Genomic DNA, 22,415 nt, shown 5'->3' with positions numbered 1-22,415 from the left:
TAGTTTGTGCTGTCCTGCTTTTCATTGACTAGTCACAATTGAGGATAGTTAGAATAATTAACTGTTAGAAATAGTTTACTCTTTGTATTCCTTTGCATTTGAAAATGACTTATGAGGAAAGAAGAATAATTTTATATTGAAAAATGCAATTTGTGTTGTATGTAACAAACGTATGCTCATAACTACTATGATAGGTCCTTAGGTTTATTTTATCCATTTGCAATGGATTTTTGCAACTCTAGATTGGGAGTGTAGGAAAAAAGAGAATCGGTATAGAAACCTGGGATGCAACAACTTGATGCTTTAAATATCTCAGCATATCTAAGAATAAACTTGCCACCTTCTCTACCAAATACATTTTCTTTGTCTTGGGAAATGTCATCTATCCACTCCATTGTCCAAGGCTGGAGAGCAGAGTCTTGTCCTTGTCTCTTCTGTCTTCCTTAGCAATTTCTCCCTACTTCATTCAAAGGAGCCACAAGTCTTGTCATTTTTAACTCCTTAAATCACTTAAAATATGCCTATTCATTTCTGTCCCCTTACTTTTACTTTAATATAGGTCACTGTCATTTATATGTTGCTTGGATTTCTGTGAAGACTCCTGACTGTTCTCCCCAATTCCAGTTTTCTTCAGTCCATTTGCTACACTTCAGCCAGAGTAATCTTCTTCTAAGATATATCTGCCTTTTTTTTAAAAAAGCCCCTGCATGCTTAACATCATTCAGTGACTTTTGACCTAACTTCAAACTCCTTAGCATGGTTTCCAAGGCCTTTCAGGTCTCGCCCCCATGTACTTCAACCAACTCTCTCTGTCCCACCCCTCACTCATTGCTGAGCCATGTAGAATGAACAGCAGTTCATCCACTCTCTGCTAACTTCAGTTTTGGAATTCTTTGCTCCCTTGATACAGAAGGCCCTGCTCCAACTTTGTCTAGTTTAATCATGTCAACATTCCTGGACGTTAGACCTATGTTTCCCTGGGAATGTCTTCCCTGACCCTCTCATAGCCTCTTAAGCACGCTGTGCGTGCTCCAGTCACATCCATTCAACGCTCAGCAAGTATCTGTCAGGTGTCTGCTGTGTGCCAGGTACTGGTTTAGGTGGTTAGGATATGTTGCTGAACAGAAACAGATAAAGACCATTGCCTCCATGGAGCTTGCATTCTTCTAGTAACTTCATGGCAACTTATCTCACTGTTTTCCTGACTCTCTTCCTCACTAGATGAAGGCAAGGACTCTACTGAGGTTACTGTATTACCATGATTGGCACAATGTCCAACTAGTAAACATTTGTTTAAAGAAATGAATAAACTGAGCAAATGCAAAGCAATATATTTCTTTTATCTTAGGGCATTAAAATTATTTTGAAGCCAGGGAAAACTTGTTTAGAAGTAAAAGAACCCAACCTTTGACATTATTTGGGGAAATTTGCCAAATAGGCATATGAACATGTCTCCAAAATTAAATGTAATACTTTTTCCCTCTAAACTTGGTTTCAATCATTGAGTCCTTCTATAACCTCTTTTAATTTCTAGGTCAATCTGCTCATTTTCTGACCAACAGAGTCTATAATGGAAAAATCAGTATCAAAGACAAAAACATTAGATGGTCTTCTGAAATAGAAAAATTAAACTGTTTGAACAATAGTATTAAACGTACACTTTCCATGGGCCTGAGATTACTTGGAGAAAAGACGTTTTTCTTGCAAACGTAAAATAGCCATGCTAAATTCTTAAGCTGTTCTTCAGAATTAGAAATAAAAATCTAGAAGACAAGGAAAGGGTTTTTGGTGTTTTGAAGCCTCATTGAGTTCTGTTTCTCCTAGGTGAAAAGGAAAACCACAGCAATATTTTGCTTTTGATAAGAATATATCAGATGGACTTGAAAAATTCAGCAGCTAATTACTTTTAAGATGATCTGAGGCAGGAAAAAATGTTAAGGTGACATAGAGTTGGGGTGCTTAACACTCAGTATTCAGGTCCCGTAATTCCTTAGCAAAACAAGTAAGATTAATATGGGATCTTAAAAAATGGTCAGTGCCTTCCAAACATATGCCTTTTTATTTAAACAGGTTTATATTTCCTGTCTCCAAGGTGCTTTACACCTAAATACCTTCGCCATTCTTTTTCAAAGCACTGTGGGTTATTTCGTTTTTGTAGAGATCACGAATCCACTTGATATTAGTGACTTACACTTTCCGCTCCTTTGTGAGTGTGGGTACTAGCCTTTTTGTATACCAATTTGCTTACACTGCAGTCTATGCTGGTAATACTGTACATTGCCTGACCTCTGAATGGAAAAATAATAACAAGTTAAAACAGTCATTTTACCTGAAGTCGATAAGGCCATAACACTCACCCTGCTTTCAATTCACAGGCTCTATTTTCATCCACTCACTCTCGACTTTGAGAGGAAGGAATAATGACAGGTTATAGGCACTTTATTTCAAAATTCACTCACAAAGTTATTGACAGGCATTTTTCACAGAAACAGCTCTTCTCTCTGACCCTCGTGAGCTGTTTACATGAAAAATGCTCTTCATTGTAGATTAATGAGAGTGGAACCTAATTCTACACCAAACATGTAGCAATTGCTTTAGCATCTCTGTTTTTGATATGGGAACAAAAATAGGGATAATTTGCCTCAAACTGCAGTCACTTCAGTCATAATAAAATCTCAGAGAGTAGTAGTACTGTTTGCTTTCAACTTTCATTAGGTAAGCTGGGGCTCTTATTAGGGTACCAACACATAAATGTTATATTAGCACTTAACAGAAGCACAGCATTCTCCTCTAGGAGATAAATTCTACCCTTGTCAATATAATTCCACACTGAGTGCAGTAAAAGAGTTTGAAAAGATGAAATAGTGAGGCTTTGCACTACAGGAAAAGAAATACCTTGTTCATTCAAGCTTAAAGGCCATTTTGCTGGCCCAAGGTGCTAGGGTACTGTCTAGAAAAGAAGTCTCAGGGAAACTCTCCTAGGTCAAGTCAAACATTGAGACAAACTTTCAGACATGTTCTCTTTGTCCAAGGTTGTTAAATCGGTCACTTTAAATTTCTGAATGCCTTCAACTGGCATTTCAACTCTGGGAAGAAATATAAGAATTTAAGGCCAAGGTGGAGTTCATGTCCAGAGAGCAAATGATAATCATTCTGTCTAAGCCACTGTACACACAACACCCACATACTTCTTTTCTTTTTTTTTTCCTTTTGAGTATGGTAACCCCTTTTAAAATGTAAGGTATTGTGTATATCATTGTGGTAGAGCTGTTTAAATTAAAACTGCCTTTATCCTTAACTCTTACTACTATGTTCTTTAGGTCCTCTTAGAATAACTATCTCCAATTCAGGCCTAAGAAAAGTGCTGTCACACTTAGAAAAATAAGGACCATTTAGTCATCTAAAGTGGAAAAAAAGGAAGGAGAGGGGCATCTAAAAGCATGGCTATTGCTAGGCCTACCTTTGCCATCGTTTATCTTCTTTCCTAGCCTTTCAAATTTCTTTAGCATACCATCATTCAATCATTTTAAGGTCTTTAAAGGAGTCTACTGTCATTTAGATTATTTAGCAACCTTAATGGCACAAAATAGTCTATTTTAACTACCAAATTCAGACCGTCATGTTTTTCAGATGACATGTGACATGTAAATGTGACTACTGTCCCTCTACATTTGTAAGAGACAATTAGAGACAACATATAACTCGATTCTGCCTAAAAATATTGGCAGTAAGGACTGTTTGGCTTAAAGTTCTATTCATAGGGTTAAATGTAATTATATTTGCCAATTTACATTACTATTCTACTAATCTGGGAAATCACTGTTATTCAGACTTTCCCAGAAGGTTAATGCATTTCTGTCCACCCCTCCTTATATCCCTTGCATTCTGGTAATCCCCAAAATGGCCTGTAAATGTTTACTGTGTCCAGACTTGAGAAAACAAGTATTAAGTACATTTCTGCTGAAACTTCAAAGTCCATGGGTTTAACATATGTCCATTCATTTGTAACCAAGTTTTAAAATGGTAGTTTTCATATATAATATTTACATGAACAAAACAATGGTTTCCTTTTCAAGATCAAATTAAAATAATTTTCAATCCATAAATAAACAGTAATACATTTTTTAAAAAAAACATAATTTGGGGGATAAAGTGAGAACTATTTTATATGCCCACAGTTTTAGATGCTGGCAAACATTGCATATGAAAGTTTATTTGGCTTCAAGAATTAGAGTGGGGTTTTTTTGATATATATATTTAAGCAATAAATTTAGGACCAGAGCCAGCAGCTTCTCAACCATTTCATTGAGTGGAAATTCAGATAGACTTTTTAGAGAAAGTAGCAGAGGCCTAACATCTAATTAAAATAAATAGTCAACTACAAGCTCTTCATTAACAGAATACATTTTACATACTTCTGAATCCTCAGCAGGTAGCATGGTGCCTGGTGTTCAGTAAGTCCTCAACGAATGTTTCATGCTAACACTTTTCTGGAAGGCAATTTATATCAAATTTCCCAATGCTCATTTAATTTGACTCAAATTCCAAGTTTAGAAATTTAATAAAATAGAGATGTGCACAAAGGAAATAATTAGAGATATACAGGATGTTTACTGTAATGTTATGTATAATAGCAAAAATGGTTAATAACCAAAATATCCAACAGTGGAGTACTGGTCAAATAGATTATAGTATATCAGATAGTGAAATCTTTTTATAGATAACCTATTAAAAACCATGTTTGCAAAGAAAATTTAATTATAAGGGAAAATAAAATATATTGTGTGGGAGAAAAAGCAGTTCAAAGAATAGCAGGTACAATTTTTAAAAATGCATACACATGTGTGCATATATACATGCATACGTATCTGAATGAGACAGAAAAAAATTATCTGTTATAAGGAAAGAATGCCAAGCCAACAAACGCATGTTTCTTGCAAACCCCTGCTGGCTTATAAAGATAGGTGTTGAGATGAGTCCTTATTTACTGAGTGGAGAGATCTGTGTGAGGATGCAGAGAGAAGAGAGGCTGGAGCTGAGGACAAGCCCGGCTCTGTGCAGCAGGACTAAATATGGGCAGGGATCTATGGCAGTCGGCAGTTAATAGGAATTAGGGGCATGGCAAAGAACCCAGATGTCTAACGCAGATTCTCTATTGAGTTTTTCTGTGCAGTACATATTGTGTCCTTCTCCTCTGCCTCCTCCCGAAAACTTCAGCAAAATTTTATTTTTCTCTTATACTTTGTAAAGGTAGATTTTCTTTGAGGGGTGGTGACCAGGTGCTGAGTCCTCCTGAGAGGCAAGAAGCAAGGCTGCCTGGGGCCCGCCCGCATTGGGGATATCTTTATGAAGGAAAAGGCACCAAAACAGGAGACAGTCATTAGCTGTGGGACAGAAATAAGAAGGGGATTTTCATTTCCTTCTTCGTACTCTAATGGATTTTCCAAATTTCTGTAATGAATGTGCATTACTATTATAATCAGAAAACATGTTGGTTTTTTTTTTAATGTCGAATGAATAAGTAAACAAGTCAATGAATGAATGGCTTTAAAAAGTGGTAGTTCTGGACTCCCCTGGTGGCGCAGTGGTTAAGAATCCACCTGCCGATGCAGGGGACATGGGTTTGAGCTCTGGTCTAGGAAGATCCCACATGTTGCAGGGCAACTAAGCCCGCGAGCCGCAACTACTAAGCCTGCGCTCTAGAGCCCACGAACCACAACTACCGAGCCTGCATGCCACAACTACTGCAGTCCCCGTGCTTAGAGCCCATGTTCCGCAACAAGAGAAGCCAGCGCAATGAGAAGCCCGTGCACCACAACGAGGAGTAGCCCCCGCTCACCACAACGAGAAAGCCCATGCGCAGCAATGAAGACCCAACACAGCCAAAGATAAATAAATAAATAAATAAATTTATAAATTTACAAATAAATAAACTTATTTTAAAAAGTGGTAGTTCTGAGAAAGACTCTGAAGTATACTCTCAAATGGAAATTGCTATATTTATAATCAGTATAAGAAACCCCAGAGCCTCTTTTCAGTTTTGGGTTGCCTTTTGAAATAAGACACTTGATTTTAGAATACACACACACATATATTTTTGCCCAATGAGTTCTACAAAGCCTGATTAGTCAAATAATAAATTTGCTTACTTTATTTTCTTGAAAAAAGAAAAAGTTGGATCTTATTTTAGTAAAAAAATAATAATATATTAGTGTGCCCACAGTTGAAAGTAATTTTAAAAATTATTTTCTACGTATTTTCCATTAAAAAAGGGAACATAGCAAAATAAGCATGTGCGTTTAACAAACTAATGAATGCACTTGTGCTGACATTACTGTTCTTCCAGTTGTCACCTCCAATGCCTAAGAACATCGATACTCACCAGACAACTAGGGCTTGAATCCTGGCTCCACCACTTAACTGGCTGTGTGATCTTAGGACAGTTATTTACCTTCTCAATTTCCTCACTTGTAAAATGGGGATAACACCAATTCCCATCTCAGCATCATTATGAGAATAACAGAAGCATTTTTAGATTTGTCTACATGATCACCTTATATTTGGATACTGCCACATATATTTATGACTACGTTTACATTTGTGTTGATGCCAGTGAACATTTAAAGTACCAACAGTTACATGTTGCTTTTAGAATCCTTGCTCCAGTCTGTATTCCCCCCAGACAGTGTTAATTGCTCTGGGACTCTGGGCATCACTTAATTCCTATCTCTATTATGGCTTGCCAGCATTGCCCTACCATTGTTTGTTTACATGTCTATCTACCCTACTAGACTCCACCCTTTGAAAGTGATGTTTGTGTCTTCTCTCCTTTAATATCCCTGACAGCAAACAGAGGCTTGAGCACCCAATAAATGTTTGCACTCAGTAAATTAAAAAAAAAAAAAGAGTACCAACGGTTAAAATGCTCATTTGCCACTGACACATACAAACACGGGCACTGACTATTGCAGTCATTCTTGTTCACTATTATTGCTCTCAGAGTCTTTTGTCAATTATAAGGACAAAACTCCGCTTTGTAGTAAAATTTCACCTTTAAAAATATTTTAATAGAATAAAACTTTAGCTTCCTAACATTTAGTAAGTTGAGATTATGATTTGACATCAAGAAATTAATATTGCAGTACAGTAATGTACTACTGGGTCTTACACTAATAGGAAGAGAACTTAGGTGGACTTAACACATAAATGATGCCCTAGTGCCAAGTAGAGGCCAAATGATATCATGACATTCTGCTCAAAAGAAGGTTTTATAGTGGTTCACATAGAAATAGTGGGAGAAATGAGTCCTTACCTGTCACATTGCAGTATAGCTATACCAGCCAGAAAAGAAGTCAAACCATAGGAGTCAGCACTTATTTGGTTAGGAGATATATTACGAGTCTTACTTTTTAAGTATTAATTTGTAGTAGTTCATTAGCAGTGTGTAGAAATATATAATAGGATATCTGTTTAAAGATATTTTTTATTAATCAGTTGGGATTATTAAAATAATAGTTCTAAATAAAGATGTATATATTTGTGTAAATTATATAATTTTAAAATTAACTACAGCATGTGTCACAATAAAGCGATGCGTTAATTATAGTTTAACTGGTTTTGTAGGTTTATTTTTATTTACCCTTTATGTTTTTTTTGTTGTATAGCTGATAAAAAGCTACAGGTAGAGGAGTTCATAGCTAGTTTTATAGTGTTACATGTACAAGTAACACTATAATAAAAAGAATACAGCCCACAACTGGACATCTGCAAGAACTTTTTCTTACTTTCAAGAGTAAAAAGTTTGAGAAATGCTGTAGTAGAATAACCTGCTTTTCTTTGCAGAATGTTTCAAACCATGTTATTACCAAAAATAATGTGCAGTTTTGGCTGAAAAGCTAATACATTTGGCTTCTCTTCAAGAAGTAGGATAGCTTTGTGGATGATTATTGACAAAGACAATAATGAGAGTGGGGAGGATGACACTGCAAATCTAAAGATGAACATCCTACTCCCATCCTACTTCTTATACTTATACTCCCATCCTACTCCCATCCTACTTCTTATACTATTATAAATTGATAGGATGTGTGCTGATTTATACAGACCCATTGAGAATTTTCATCCACTTATGATAAATAAGATGCGTTTTCAAGTTTCCAGTTCTACATCTATAAAATGAACAATACCTATATGATTGCTTTAGAAAGTTAAGGTGAGGAGCAAAGGAATGTGTGAAAGTTAAAATGGCAAGAGTCTATAGCTATAAAAACGACATTATTATTTCATTAACAAAATCTCAGGGCCTATTTATTCTCTGAGTTCTTGTTGCTTTTTTTTTTTAAAAAGGTGGTTTTTTTGTTTTGTTTTGTTTTTTTGCGGTACGCGGGCCTCTCACTGTTGTGGCCTCTCCCATTGCGGAGCACAGGCTCCGGACGCGCAGGCTCAGCGGCCATGGCTCACGGGCCCAGCTGCCCCACGGCATGTGGGATCTTCCCGGACTGGGGCACGAACCCGTGTCCCTGCATCGGCAGGCGGACGCTCAACCACTGCGCCACCAGGGAAGCCCTCTTGTTGCTTTTGTTTGGGTGATTAGGCATAGGTTACGAGAGCTGGGCATAGGTAGTTCATTAGTTCTTGACTATAATAAAATACTATTGCTGAAAGCTGATTGTTTGCAGAGGCTACACATCACTAAAACTCTGGCACTTTTTAGAGGACCAAGGAAGCTTTCAAAGCAAAAAACTACTGTTAAATCTCTTTGATAAATGTAAAGCATATTGGTGTAGATGCACAATGCAAAACGAAGACTATACCTCCTGAAGCTGGAGCCTACATTACAGAAACTGAGAAACAATTCCAGTGTTACCACCTGAGCGTCTGCCCTTGAATTGATATTAAGTAACCATATCACTCATTATGGCCTCTAATCTCCCTTGCTGATACCTTTTAATTTGTAAACAGCCCTACTTTATAAATCATATCCTCTTTCATGTGTTCTCGCAGCTAAAGAATTAATTTTGCAAGCAAAATATCTAAACAGTAAGCATAACAAGAATGAAACAGGTTAAAGCTCATTAGCAGCAGGGAGCAGATGTAGTAAGACTCTGCCAGTTCCCCTACATTTCCTTCTCAGCAGGGACTGGGCACCAAGCTGTGAGTTAGTTCTATAGCACAATGCTTGGCTGCTGTTTCAGCAATTGCACCTTATTGCTTCAAGTATAATACTAAGAATTCACTTTGATTTTTGATTTTTCTTTGCAATAATAATGTCTAAAAGGACCCTGCAGAGCTAAAATGTAAAGTTAAGTACCAAGTGCCAGCTAATCAGGAGATCATAAAATTGTAATTGATAAGAAAATAATTATAGATTATAAAGTCATTTTGTCTTTAAAAAAACATTAACTTCTTGACAGAGGCACCAGACTCTGGATGAAATCAATAATTGCTCAAGTTAAATTTCCTTGAAATATCATGCAATATCTAACATTCAGTATAATGTTTTACACAGCTGGTAAAAGATAACTGTGTAAGGACCAAAGCAATAAATACACTGATAAATAAATAAAGTGAAAGCAAATGAATTCTGTCAGAAAAAAACACAATCTCAAATTATTAAACTAGGATTTCTTCCTCCATGTGCAACGTTAAAATAGAATCATCTTTTAGGAAACAGAAATATTAGCCAAATTGAGGTGCCTACAGAGGTGAATATTAGCAAGGCTTTATTTTAAAATCTTTTCTAGAGATTAGAATCCTTTCCTGGGGCTAAAAGTAGTACTTAGATGTGCCAAAACACTGTTGGAGAGACAAACCATCAGCATAAATTCACCTGCTAGATTCTGGATATCCAGGATAGATTGTTGGGACACAATTTGTTCAGCAAAATAAACACATGCTGTAGAATCCAATTCATGTAATTTCCAACAAATCAACATTTACATTCAACAGATGTAAATGTAACAATTGATAAATTTATCTGTAATATTCTTATGATTCTGTAAATTACTCTCAAAGATGATGCTGTATGTTTGTTTGCTGTTTTTGTGTAGGTTTAGTTTTTGCAGTGGATTCATTCAGCCACATCTGATAGACAAGATGCTTTTAGAAGAATGACATTAACAGTGTTCTAGGAAAGCTACTCTAAATCTTTCAAAGAAAGAAAAAGAAATGAAGAAGTGCAATACCTGGGGGAGTGGAACCCATATTCTGAATCTTCTAGGCTATGAAAATAAATTCATAATCCTTCTTCTGCAAAATAACAGGACTGGCATCAAAGCCTGGAGCAGATCTAAGCCTACAAGCAAGGTTAATTAAACTTGTCCCATTTCATGGAAATTAAAATGGCAAGGTGATGAGGATCATTATAGTATGAAAAGTTAACTTAAAAAGTAAGTCACCTATGTACTAAGGTTGATTGACTGCTCTGAATTGCTTGACCCATTTTCCACAGAAATTGGGTTTCCTGACACGTCTTCTTTAATACAAACATTTTTATGTATCTTCAGATACAACTGAGTCCTATGAGTTTATATCAGTTAGATCACGACTTTGGGAATGTGGGTTATTCTTCAAACTCAGTAGGTTGTAGGTAACATTTGAAGCTGTGGTAACAGTCACCTAGGACTTGTGTGTCCTTAAAGGGTACTCAGACAATAGGTCACTTTGTGGTATTAGCATTTTGGTGTGCAGTTTCAGTAGCTCTAAACACAACTGAGCTCCTTTAGCTATCTCCAGCATAGATCGTGTGGGCAGTTTAAGGTTCTCCACTGGAGGTATGAAATTGAAAACTTCCAGGGATTTCTGCTTTAAGGTTTCATTAGATATTGACTAAGGGTAATGGAATTGAATTAAAAGAGATACATATGTAGAAAAGTTGACAGAAAATACAGCTCTAATGTGGCAGAGAAACCCAATCCACAGCAAATCACACACAAAAACAACCAGTGCTGTCTGATATTCAACAGGTATGTAAACATGAACAAATGCTGACATTCTACCTACCTTTTGAAATAATTTCATCCCACCTGAAAAATCAAATGACAAGAAAAGAGTAATAACTACAAAGTCCTTGAAAGCTGCCTGACCACCAGGACTGAAGGGATGCTCATTGAAACACAGTTCTGCTGATTGGACTTGTATGAGGAGACAACAGCAGGATACTCAAGGAACTGGAGTATAGCGTTCTAATGTGTGACATTGCCAAACAGAGAGGGCAGAGAAATGCTCTAAATTACTATTGAAGCAGAAACTAGAGCAATCTGTATTTCACTGTAGATGACTATGACACTGGTGACAGAGCAGCCTGGTACGTAGCTACAGGAATGGAGTTGTTGATCTTCAGTAAAAGAAAAGAAAACTTCAGGCTGATTACTGCCTAGAAAACAGAGTTGCAAAAAGTGATAAACCTTTCAGGTGGTAGCTGCTACCAAATACATGACAATTTTCACATCAAAATTTCTGAGTGCAGAAAGTATTAAAAATCATAGAATTATTAAACTGTAGGATTGGACAAAGCCATGGTCATCATCTCTTAAATCTTCTCATTTTGTAAGGGAAACAGAACTGCAGAAAAATCTGCCTTACTCACCAGTCAGAAACAGAGCTAGCACTTGAAGCCACATCTCTGTATGCTTGATCTAGCCATGAACCCTACTCAGAGTGCATTTTAGACGCATCAGCTTTCAAATAGAGGTTTAACCTCTTAAACTAGAAGAAAGCCTGTACAATTCCTTTGTATCTTCAAAGAAAATCTGGGGAGGGGTCAGTTTGCAAGGTATGAAATCTGTATACTCAATTAAAACCTTCAAGGGCTTATTAAATATATGCCCCTGATGCTAGCTTTGAAATTCTAATCCAGTTCTATCATTTTTAGTCTACCACAAAGGCTTATTTTGATCTTGAAGGACCCTCGGAGGTCATCTTGTCCAACCCTTTCATTTCAAGGCTCTCTCTTAACTCACCTTCACAAGAGTAATCCTTTCCACTCTCTTTATAAACACTTCATTGATACTCATGGAAGGATGAATTATTTAGGCTTCTGGCTCTTTTCTAGATTCCCACCACTCTGTCCCTACCAGTTGAGTTGTTCATTTACAAAAGATCAGTTGTCTTTATTCCAAACTTGAATATGCTACTTGCAATTGTTATTGGCATTTTGTACTTTCTCTTAAGTATTACATATTCCTCTGGACTATGAATGTAAAACAAAGCAGAGTTGTTTCTATAAAAATTAAGTTAAATATTTTGGGTAGGCTTTACAAAAGTGAGTTGTTATGAATAATGTTGTAAGTGTTGGTGAGGATATAGTGAAACTGGAACTCCTTTTCACTGTTGGTGGGAAGGTAAAATGGTGCAGCTGCTATGGAGAACTGTACGAAGGTTCCTCAAAAAGTTAAAGAGAAATACCATATGATCCAGAAATCCCACTTTTGGGTATTTATCCAAAAGAACTGAAATCAGAATCTCAAAGAGATACTGCATTTTCGTTTTCATTGCATCATTTTCACAATAGCCAAGAGGTAAGAACAACCTAAGTGTCCATCAAGGGATTAATGGATAAAGAAAACATGGTATATATATACAATGGAATATTATTCACTTATAGAAAAGAAGAAAATTCTGTCATATGCTACAATATGGATGAACCTTGGGGACATCATGAGAAGTGAAATAAGCCATTCACAGAAGGACAAATACTGCATGATTTCACTTATATGAGGTATCTAAAGTAGTCAAACTAATGGAAGCAGAAAGTAGAATGGTGGTTGCCAGAGGCTGGAGGAGTTGTTGTTCAACGGGTATAAAGTGTTAGTCATGCAAAATGAAAAAACCCTAGACATCTGGTGTGTACAACATCGTACATGACAGGCATCTTATTACAAGGTGTGGAAGGCATGCGAAATGTGAACTAAGATTTGAGTTCAAAGCCTAACTCTAATATCTGCCTCATTAAGTTGCCTAGAAGATTAAATAGTAGGCTACCTGATTCATGGGAGGTGCTCAGTAAATATGTTTCCTTAAAAATATCATGGCATTGATTTACCATGATAACTGACAAGGAGGTACTATTATCCTTATTTTATAATTACACAGCTAATAATTTGGAAAGCCTGCATACAAGCCCACGTCTGTCTTTAAAGCCTGAGCCTTTCCACTACAAGACACTGTTTAATCATGGTGTAATTTTGAGTGGGATTCCAGTCTGAATGATTTAGCCACGTTAAGTTGTAAATGCACTGTCAATAGCTGAAAGCATTGATATTAACTGCTGAAGACGAACTGGACAGAATTGCCTAGTGGTCCATTTATAAGTTGGGGAATAGCTGACAGATGCAACGGTTTAAATTTCATTAGTGTTAAGTGTTTGTGTGTAGCTGTTTTTTGGGGAGGTGGTCTATAATTACTTATGTCCTACTGCTTCTTGGCTCTACTTTATTATTATTATTGATTTATTATATTTTATGATTTAAAAAGTAGTCATACAAAGTAATTTAATTTAAGGGACTGTCAAGGGCACAGTCCTACTTTTCACCAATCAGAATTAGAATTCATGATTTCTGTTCACTATGATTTCAGAAAAATTGCTCTGGGATTTGAAGAAGCATTAAAAGCATGGTGTCAACAACAAAGTACTATTGTTATTAGTGTTGTTGTTGTTCTGCTTTTCCAATTTGAAGATCATCATGGGTTGGAGATGACAGAAACAGGATAGGAAGTGAATGATGATGACTTTTTCTTTCAACTTTTAGCTTTACGGTATGCTTCCCACAGTGAGCTGATCACTCCTTTGTTTTAATTCTCACTCTAAAAGTTGCATTTAAATGACTTGTCATGATTAAATTTTAGCATTGTCACCAGCTTTAGTTTATACTACATTTTAGTTTTTCTGTCACTATTCTTATGTTTGTACCACATAGGAAGGTAACTGTCTTGGTGTCCCTTTCTCTATTTTCCTCATATTCCTTTAGCTTCTGAGAGTCCATTGAAATGATTTAAGACCCAGAAAACCCCAAATCTAGAATTACCTTCTAAACTTGGAATTACCTTTCCCTGTTTTGACTTCTCCATTGCATTTATTATGGCACTGATTATAACTTACATTATATTATATTTGCAAATTCCTTGAGGTACCTTTGTAATATTTTTCTCAAAAATAGTTTGCTCAGGGCTTCCTTAGCGGCGCAGTGGTTGAGAGTCCGCCTGCAGATGCAGGGGACACAGGTTTGTGCCCCGGTCCGGGAGGATCCCACATGCCGTGAAGCGGCTGGGCCCATGAGCCGTGGCCGCTGAGCCTACGCGTCTGGAGCCTGTGCTCTGCAACGGGAGAGGCCACAACAGTGAGAGGCCCGCGTACTGCAAAAAAAAAAAAACAAAAAAATAGTTTGCTCAAAATTTTGATGAATTTCAAGATGTATTATCAATCATTTTTTTTTAAACATCTTTATTGGGGTATAATTGCTTTACAATGGTGTGTTAGTTTCTGCTTTATAACAAAGCGAATCAGTTATACATATACATATGTTCCCATATCTCTTCCCTCTTGCGTCTCCCTCCCTCCCACCCTCCCTATCCCACCCCTCCAGGCAGTCACAAAGCACCGAGCCGATATCCCTGTGCCATGCGGCTGCTTCCCACTAGCTATCTACCTTACGTTTGGTAGTGTATATATATATGGCCACGCCTCTCTCTCGCCCTGTCACAGCTCACCCTCCCCCCTCCCCATATCCTCAAGTCCGTTCTCCAGTAGGTCTGTGTCTTTATTCCTGTCTTACCCCCAGGTTCTTCATAACATTTTTTTTTCTTAAATTCCATATATATGTGTTAGCATAAGGTATTTGTCTTTCTCTTTCTGACTTACTTCACTCTGTATGACAGACTCTAGGTCTATCCACCTCATTACAAATAGCTCAATTTCATTTCTTTTTATGGCTGAGTAATATTCCATTGTATATATGTGCCACATCTTCCTTATCCATTCATCCAATGACGGGCACTTAGGTTGTTTCCATCTCCGGGCTATTGTAAATAGAGCTGCAATGAACATTTTGGTACATGACTCTTTTTGAATTATGGTTTTCTCAGGATATATGCCCAGTAGTGGGATTGCTGGGTCTTATGGTAGTTCTATTTGTAGTTTTTTAAGGAACCTCCATACTGTTCTCCATAGTGGCTGAACCAATTCACATTCCCACCAGCAGTGCAAGAGGGTTCCCTTTTCTCCACACCCTCTCCAGCATTTATTGTTTCTAGATTTTTTGATGATGGCCATTCTGACTGGTGTGAGATGATATCTCATTGTAGTTTTGATTTGCATTTCTCTAATGATTTATGATGTTGAGCATTCTTTCATGTGTTTGTTGGCAGTCTGTATATCTTCTTTGGAGAAATGTCTATTTAGGTCTTCTGCCCATTTTTGGATTGGGTTGTTTTTTTTTTGTTATTAAGCTGCATGAGCTGTTATCAATCACTTTTTTAAAAATATTTATTTATTTATTTATTTTTGGCTGCATTGGGTCTTTGTTGCTGTGTGCGGGCTTTCTCTAGTTGTGGCAAGCACAGGCTTCTCGTTGCAGTGGCTTCTCTTGTTGTGGAGCACGGGCTCTAGGTGCGTGGGCTTCAGTAGTTGTGGCATGCGGGCTCAGTAGTTGTGTCTCATGGGCTGTACAGTGCAGGCTCAGTAGTTGTAGCTCGTGGGCTTAGCTGTTCCGCAGCATGTGGGATCCTCCCAGACCAGGGCTTGAACCCATGTCCCCTGCATTGGCAGGCGGATTTTTAAACACTGCACCACCAGGGAAGTCCTATCAATCACTTTTTAATGAAGCAAATGACAAGGAAAAATATAAAGTCCATATAATAAGCCATATTTCACTGTGTGTCAAAGGCATTTTACATTAAGCTGACCCATACCTTGAGGTATATCCCTTTGTCATAAAACCAACTAAGCCCTCCCTGAAGATAGCCCTTTTCTTTTTCTGTGCTGCTCTAATGGCAAGTCCTTCTTTAAGTAGCATCCCCATAAAGAAGTATGAATTACTATTTTGCTTAAATAGTGATTGAAACAACCACCAGTTTTGAAGCCCTTCTCTGCTTCAGGCATTGTACTTGTCCATTTGGAAATTCTATGAAAATCTTCATTTCATAAATGATATAATCAAAGATTAGTATGGTTAACTAACTTGCTCAAGAAAGAGGCAGAACAGGGATACAGATCAAAGTCCATTTCAAGTCAAAGTCTGTGCTCTTCCACTATGAAGACCCTCCTTGACACTCACTCTTCCCAATGCTAAGATGGATGTAACTTCTAATAAAGCTGGTGGGAATAATTTGTACAATTGATTTGTGCCCTGCCTTAGTCTAGAAAGGATTTAAGACAGGAGTGAAACACAATCATGTACTCTGCTATGGTGGAAAAAAAAAAAAAAGAGTTTTAGATTCTACAGCCCCAGTTTAGATTCCAGGACTCCTACTTGGTAGCTGTGAGAAATCTGTTTCCTCATTAATAAAAGGGAATAATACTACCTAACTCCTATTGCTGTTGTGAGAACTATAGGAAGTAACATGTAAAGCTCCTGGCTTAGTTGCTGGTACAAAGTAGATCATACATACTAGTTCCCTCTTCATTCTACCTTGTCCTTTTTTTTTTTTTTTTTTTTTTTTTTGCTGTACGTGGGCCTCTCACTGTTGTGGCCTCTCCCGTTGTGGAGCACAGGCTCCGGACGTGCAGGCTCAGTGGCCATGGCTCACGGGCCCAGCTGCTCCACGGCATGTGGGATCTTCCCGGACCGGGGCACGAACCCGCGTCCCCTGCATCGGCAGGCGGACTCTCAACCACTGCGCCACCAGGGAAGCCCCTATCCTGTCCTTTGACCATGACTTGCCTCCCTCTAAGGGGTGGTCCAATTTGAAAGCAGACTAGCTCTATTTTTCCCTATCAACAATTACTTTAAGTTTAATCATTATTTCCTGACAAGTGTCAACAGCTGGAAGTCTCACTCCAAACTTTAGGGAAGGTCTTTAGTGACCACATCCTTCTTGTTACATAGGATAGAGCCATATAACCTGCTTGGGATTAAGTTTGAGTATTGGTCTTTACATGGTTCTTTGCTGCTTCTTGATGTACACTAAGATACAGATAACTAATTGACAGTTTTATAAGACTATTGAATTTGAACATTTATAGCAACTCTACACAATTTTTATGCCTCTAAAACACCAATTTCATTCATTTATTTAATGACAGCATTTATCGAGCACCCACTATTTTCCAGGCACCATGACAAGAACCCGTATGATGATATGGAATGAACATAAGGCAGGCAAGGTATTTCTATCCAGAAACCACCAACCTTCAAGGGGAGGGTGATGAAACAGAGATAGAAGTTAATACTGTAACTAAAAGTGATGTGCTATATTGAATTATATGAACAGTTCTAATAGATAAAAGAGAGTGTTTCACACGTTTGTAGCACTAAATGTTTATCTTCCATCTCAACACCAGTAACAAATACCAGTAGCAAATATAATGTGTTAAGAAAGTAAACATAATATCTATGATTAATTTCCAAATAGTAAAATATTTACATAAATTTGTATTATTGGGGGAGACCTTCAAGACGGCAGAGCAGTAAGACGTGGAGATCACCTTCCTCCCCACAGATACACCAGAAATACATCTACACGTGGAACAACTCCTACAGAACACCTACTGAACGCTGGCAGAAGATCTTAGACCTCCCAAAAGGCAAGAAAATTTCCATGTACCTGGGTAGGGCAGAAGAAAAAAGGAAAAACAGAGACAAAAGAATAGGGATGGGACCTGAACCTCTGGGAGGGAGCTGTGAAGGAGGAAAGGTTGCCACACACTAGGAGCCCCTTCACTGGTGGGGACGAGTAGGGGTGGGAGGGCGGGAAACTTCGGACCCACAGAGGAGAGGGCAGCAAGAGGGGTGCAGAGGGCAAAGAGGCGAGATTCCCGCACAGAGGATTGGTGCCAGCACTCACCAGCCCGAGAGGCTTGTCTGCTCACCCGCCAGGGTGGGCGGGGGCTGGGAACTGAGGCTTGGGCTTTGGGGGTCAGACCCCAGGGAGAGGACTGGGGTTGGCTGCGTGAACACAGCCTGAAGGGGGCTACTGCGCCACAGCTAGCTGGAGGGATTCCGGGAAAAAGTCTGGAACTGCCTAAGAGGCAAGAGACCACTGTTTTGGGGTGCACGAGGAGAGGGGATTCCTGCTCCATGTGCCCACAGAAGGCAGAGCACCGTCTAAACGAGCACCAGAGTTGGGCGTGAGCTGCAGCTATCAGCTCAGAACCCAGAGATGGGCATGAAACGCTAACACTGCTGCTGCTGCCACCAAGAATCCTGTGTGCAAACACAGGTCACTATCCACACCCCCCCAGGAGCCTGTGCAGCCCGCTACTGCCAGGGTCCCAAGATTCAGGGAAAAGTTCCCCAGGAGAACACATGGCACACCCTCAGGCTGTTGCAATGTCATGTTGGTCTCTGCTGCCACAGGCTTGCCCCTCATACCAATTGTGACTACTGTACCCCTCCCTCTCCCCGGGCCTGAGTGAGCAAGAGAGCCCTAATCAGCTGCTGCTTTAACCCCCTCCTGTTTGGGCAGGGACCAGAGGCCTGACGGTGGCCTACCCACAGAGGCAGGGCCAAAACCAAAGCTGAACCCAAGGAACTGAGCAAACAAAGAAGAGAAAGGGAAATCTCTCCCAGCAGCCTCAGGAGCAGCAGATTAAATCTCCACAATCAACTTGATGAACCCTGCCTCTGTGGAATACCTGAATAGAAAACGAATGTTCCCAAAATTGAGGTGGTGGATTTGGGGAGCAACTGTAGACTTGGCGTTTGCTTTCTGCATCTGATTTGTCTCTGGTTTTTATGTTTATCTTAATTTAGATTTTAGAGCTTGTTATCATTGGTGGATTTGTTTATTGGACTGGTTGCTCTCTTTTTTAAAAAATTATTATTTTATTATTATTTTTAATTAAAAAATTTTTTTTTCCTTTTTTCTCTTTTTCTTTTGTGAGTGTGTGTGTGTATGATTTTTTGTGTGATTTTGTCTGTTTAGCTTTGCTTTTCCCATTTGGTATGGGGTTTTCTATCTGTTCATTTTTTGTTGTTTTTTTTTTCCGAGCCATGTGGTTGGCAGGGTCTTGGTGCTCTGGCTGGGTGTCAGGCCTGAGCCTCCAAGGTGGGAGAGCTGAGTCCAGGACAATGGACTACCAGGGACCTCCCGGCCCTATGTAATACCAATTGGCAAGAGCTCTCCCACACATCTCCATCTGAACATTAAGACTCAGCTCCACCCAACAGCCAGCAAGGTCCAGTGCTGGATGCCCCATGCCAAACAACTAGCAAGACAGGAACACAACCCCACACATTAGCAGAGAGGCTACCTAAAATCATAATAAGTTCACAGACACCCCAAAACACACCACCGGACACGGCCCTGCCCACCAGAAGGACAAGATCCAGCCCTACCCACCAGAACATAGGCACCAGTCCTCTCCACCAGGAACCCTACACAAGCCACTGAACCAACCTCAGCCACTGAGGGCAGACACCAAAAACAACGGGAACTGGGAACCTGCAGCCTGTGAAAAGGAGACCCCAAACACAGTAAGTTAAGCAAAATGAGAAGACAGAGAAATATGCAGCAGATGAAGGAGCAAGATAAAAACCCACCAGACTTAACAACTGAAGAGGAAATAGACAGTCAACCTGAAAAAGAATTCAGAATAATGATAGTAAAGATGATCCAAAGGCTTGGGAACAGAATGGAGAAAATACAAGAAACGTTTAACAAGGACCTAGAAAACTAAAGAGCAAACAAACAATGATGAAAAACACAATAAATGAAATTAAAAATTCTCTAGAAGGACACCATAGCAGAATAACTGGGGCAGAAGAGTGGATAAGTGACCTGGAAGATAAAATAGTGGAAATAACTGCCACAGAGCAGAATAAAGAAAAAAGAATGAAAAGAATTGAGGACAGTCTCAGAGATCTCTGGGACAACATTAAATGTACCAACATTCGAATTATAGGAGTCCCAGAAGAAGAAGAGAAAAAGAAAGGGTCTGAGAAAATATTTGAAGAGATTATAGTTGAAAACTTCCCTAATATGGGAAAGGAAATAGTTAATCAAGTCCAGGAAGCACAGAGAGTCCCATACAGGATAAATCCAAGGAGAAATACGCCAAGACACATATTAATCAAACTGTCAAAAATTAAATACAAAGAAAACATATTAAAAGCAGCAAGGGAAAAACAACGAATAACACACAAGGGAATCCCCATAAGGTTAACAGCTGATCTTTCAGCAGAAACTCTGCAAGCCAGAACGGAGTGGCAGGACATATTTAAAGTGAAGAAAGGGAAAAACCTACGAACAAGATAACTCTACCCAGCCAGGATCTCATTCAGAGTTGACAGAGAAATTAAAACCTTTATAGACAAGCAAAAGCTAAGAGAATTCAGCACCACAAAACCAGCTTTACAACAATTGCTAAAGGAACTTCTCTAGGCAGGAAACATAACAGAAGGAAGAGACCTACAAAAACAAACCCAAAACAATTAAGGAAATGGTAATAGGAATATACATATCAATAATTACCTTAAATACAAGTTGATTAAATGCTTCAACTAAAAGACATAGACTGGCTGAATGGATACAAAAACAAGACCCATATATATGCTGTCTACAAGAGACCCACTTCAGACCTACGGATACATACAGACTGCAAGTGAGGGGACGGAAAAAGATATTCCATGCAAATGGAAATCAGAAGAAGGCTGGAGTAGCAATACTCATATCAGACAACATAGACTTTAAAATAAAGACTATTAGAAGAGACAAAGAAAGACACTACATAACAGTCAAGGGATCAATCCAAGAAGAGATATAACAATTGTAATTATTTATGCACCCAATATAGGAGCACCTCAATACATAAGGCAAATGCTTACAGCCATAAAAGGGGAAATTGACAGTAACACAATAATAGTAGGGGACTTTAACACCCCACTTTCACCAATGGACAGATCCTCCAAAATGACAATAAATAAGGAAACACAAGCTTTAAATGACACATTACACAAGATGGACTTAATTGATATGTATAGGACATTCCAGCCAAAACCAACAGAATACGCTTTGTTCTCAAGTGCTCATGGAACATTCTGCAGGATAGATCACATCTTGGGTCACAAATCATGCCTTGGTAAATTTAAGAAAATTGAAATCATATCAAGTATCTTTTCTGACCACAATGCTATGAGAGTAGATATCAATTACAGGAAAAAAACAACTGTAAAAATTACAAACACACGTAGGCTAAACAATACGCTACAAAATAACTATGAGGTCAAGGAAGAAATCAAAGAGGAAATAAAAAAATACCTAGAAACAAATGACAATGAAAACACGATGACCCAAAATCTATGGGATGCAGCAAAAGCAGTTCTAAGAGGGAAGTTTATAGCAATACAATCCTACCTCAAGAAATAAGAAACATCTCAAATAAACAACCTAACCTTATACCTAAGGCAATTAGAGAAAGAAGTACAAAAAACCCCCCAAAGTTAGCAGAAGGAAACAAATCATAAAGATCACATCAGAAATAAATGAAAAAGAAATGAAGGAAACAATAGCAAAGGTCAATAAACTAAAAGCTGGTTCTTTGATAAGATAAACAAAATTGATAAAGCATTAGCCAGACTCATCAAGAAAAAAAGGGAGAAGACTCAAATCAACGGAATTAGAAACAAAAAGGAGAAGTAACAACTGACACTGCAGAAATCTAAAGGATCATGAGAGATTACTAGAAGCAACTCTATGCCAATAAAATGGACAACCTAGAAGAAATGGACAAATTCTTAGGAAAACACAATTTTCCAAGACTGAACCAGGAAGAAGTAGAAAATATGAAGAGATCAATCACAAGCACTGAAATTGAAACTGTGATTAAAAATCTTCCAACGAATAAAAACCCAGGACCAGATGGCTTCACAGGTGAATTCTATCAAACATTTAGAGAAGAGCTAACACCTATCCTTCTCAAACTCTTCCAAAATATAGCAGAGGGAGGAACACTCCCAAACGCATTCTATGAGGCCACCATCTCCCTGATACCAAAACCAGACAGGGATATCACAAAGAAAGAAAACTACAGGCCAATATCACTGATGAACATAGATGCAAAAATCCTCAACAAAATACTAGCAAACAGAATCCAACAGCACATAAAAAAGATCATACATCATGAACAAGTGGGGTTTATCCCAGGAATGCAAGGATTCTTCAATACATGCAAATCAACCACTGTGATACACCATATTAACACACTAAAGGATAAAAACCATATGATAATCTCAATAGAAGCAGAAAAAGCTTTCAACAAA

At 38.4% G+C, this 22,415-nt stretch overlaps 1 protein-coding gene across 3 annotated transcripts in view; it reads right to left on the bottom strand.

Moving 5' to 3' along the window:
* DPH6 (diphthamine biosynthesis 6) overlaps positions 1 to 22,415 on the bottom strand; it is a 443,901-nt gene that overhangs the window by 100,158 nt on the left and 321,328 nt on the right. The window contains exon 13 of one of the 3 annotated variants that reach the window (XR_007475332.1): positions 15,496 to 15,807. The exons of the other annotated variants lie outside the window; for them this stretch is intronic. The gene's annotated coding sequence lies outside the window, so the exon portion shown is untranslated. Of the gene's footprint in view, positions 1 to 15,495; positions 15,808 to 22,415 lie in introns of those variants that run through there. 3 annotated transcript variants of the gene reach the window in all.

This window comes from Orcinus orca, chromosome 2 (assembly GCF_937001465.1).
Source record: "Orcinus orca chromosome 2, mOrcOrc1.1, whole genome shotgun sequence".
NCBI classification, from domain to species: domain Eukaryota; kingdom Metazoa; phylum Chordata; class Mammalia; order Artiodactyla; family Delphinidae; genus Orcinus; species Orcinus orca.
This window is presented reverse-complemented; position numbering and strand designations above follow the sequence as displayed.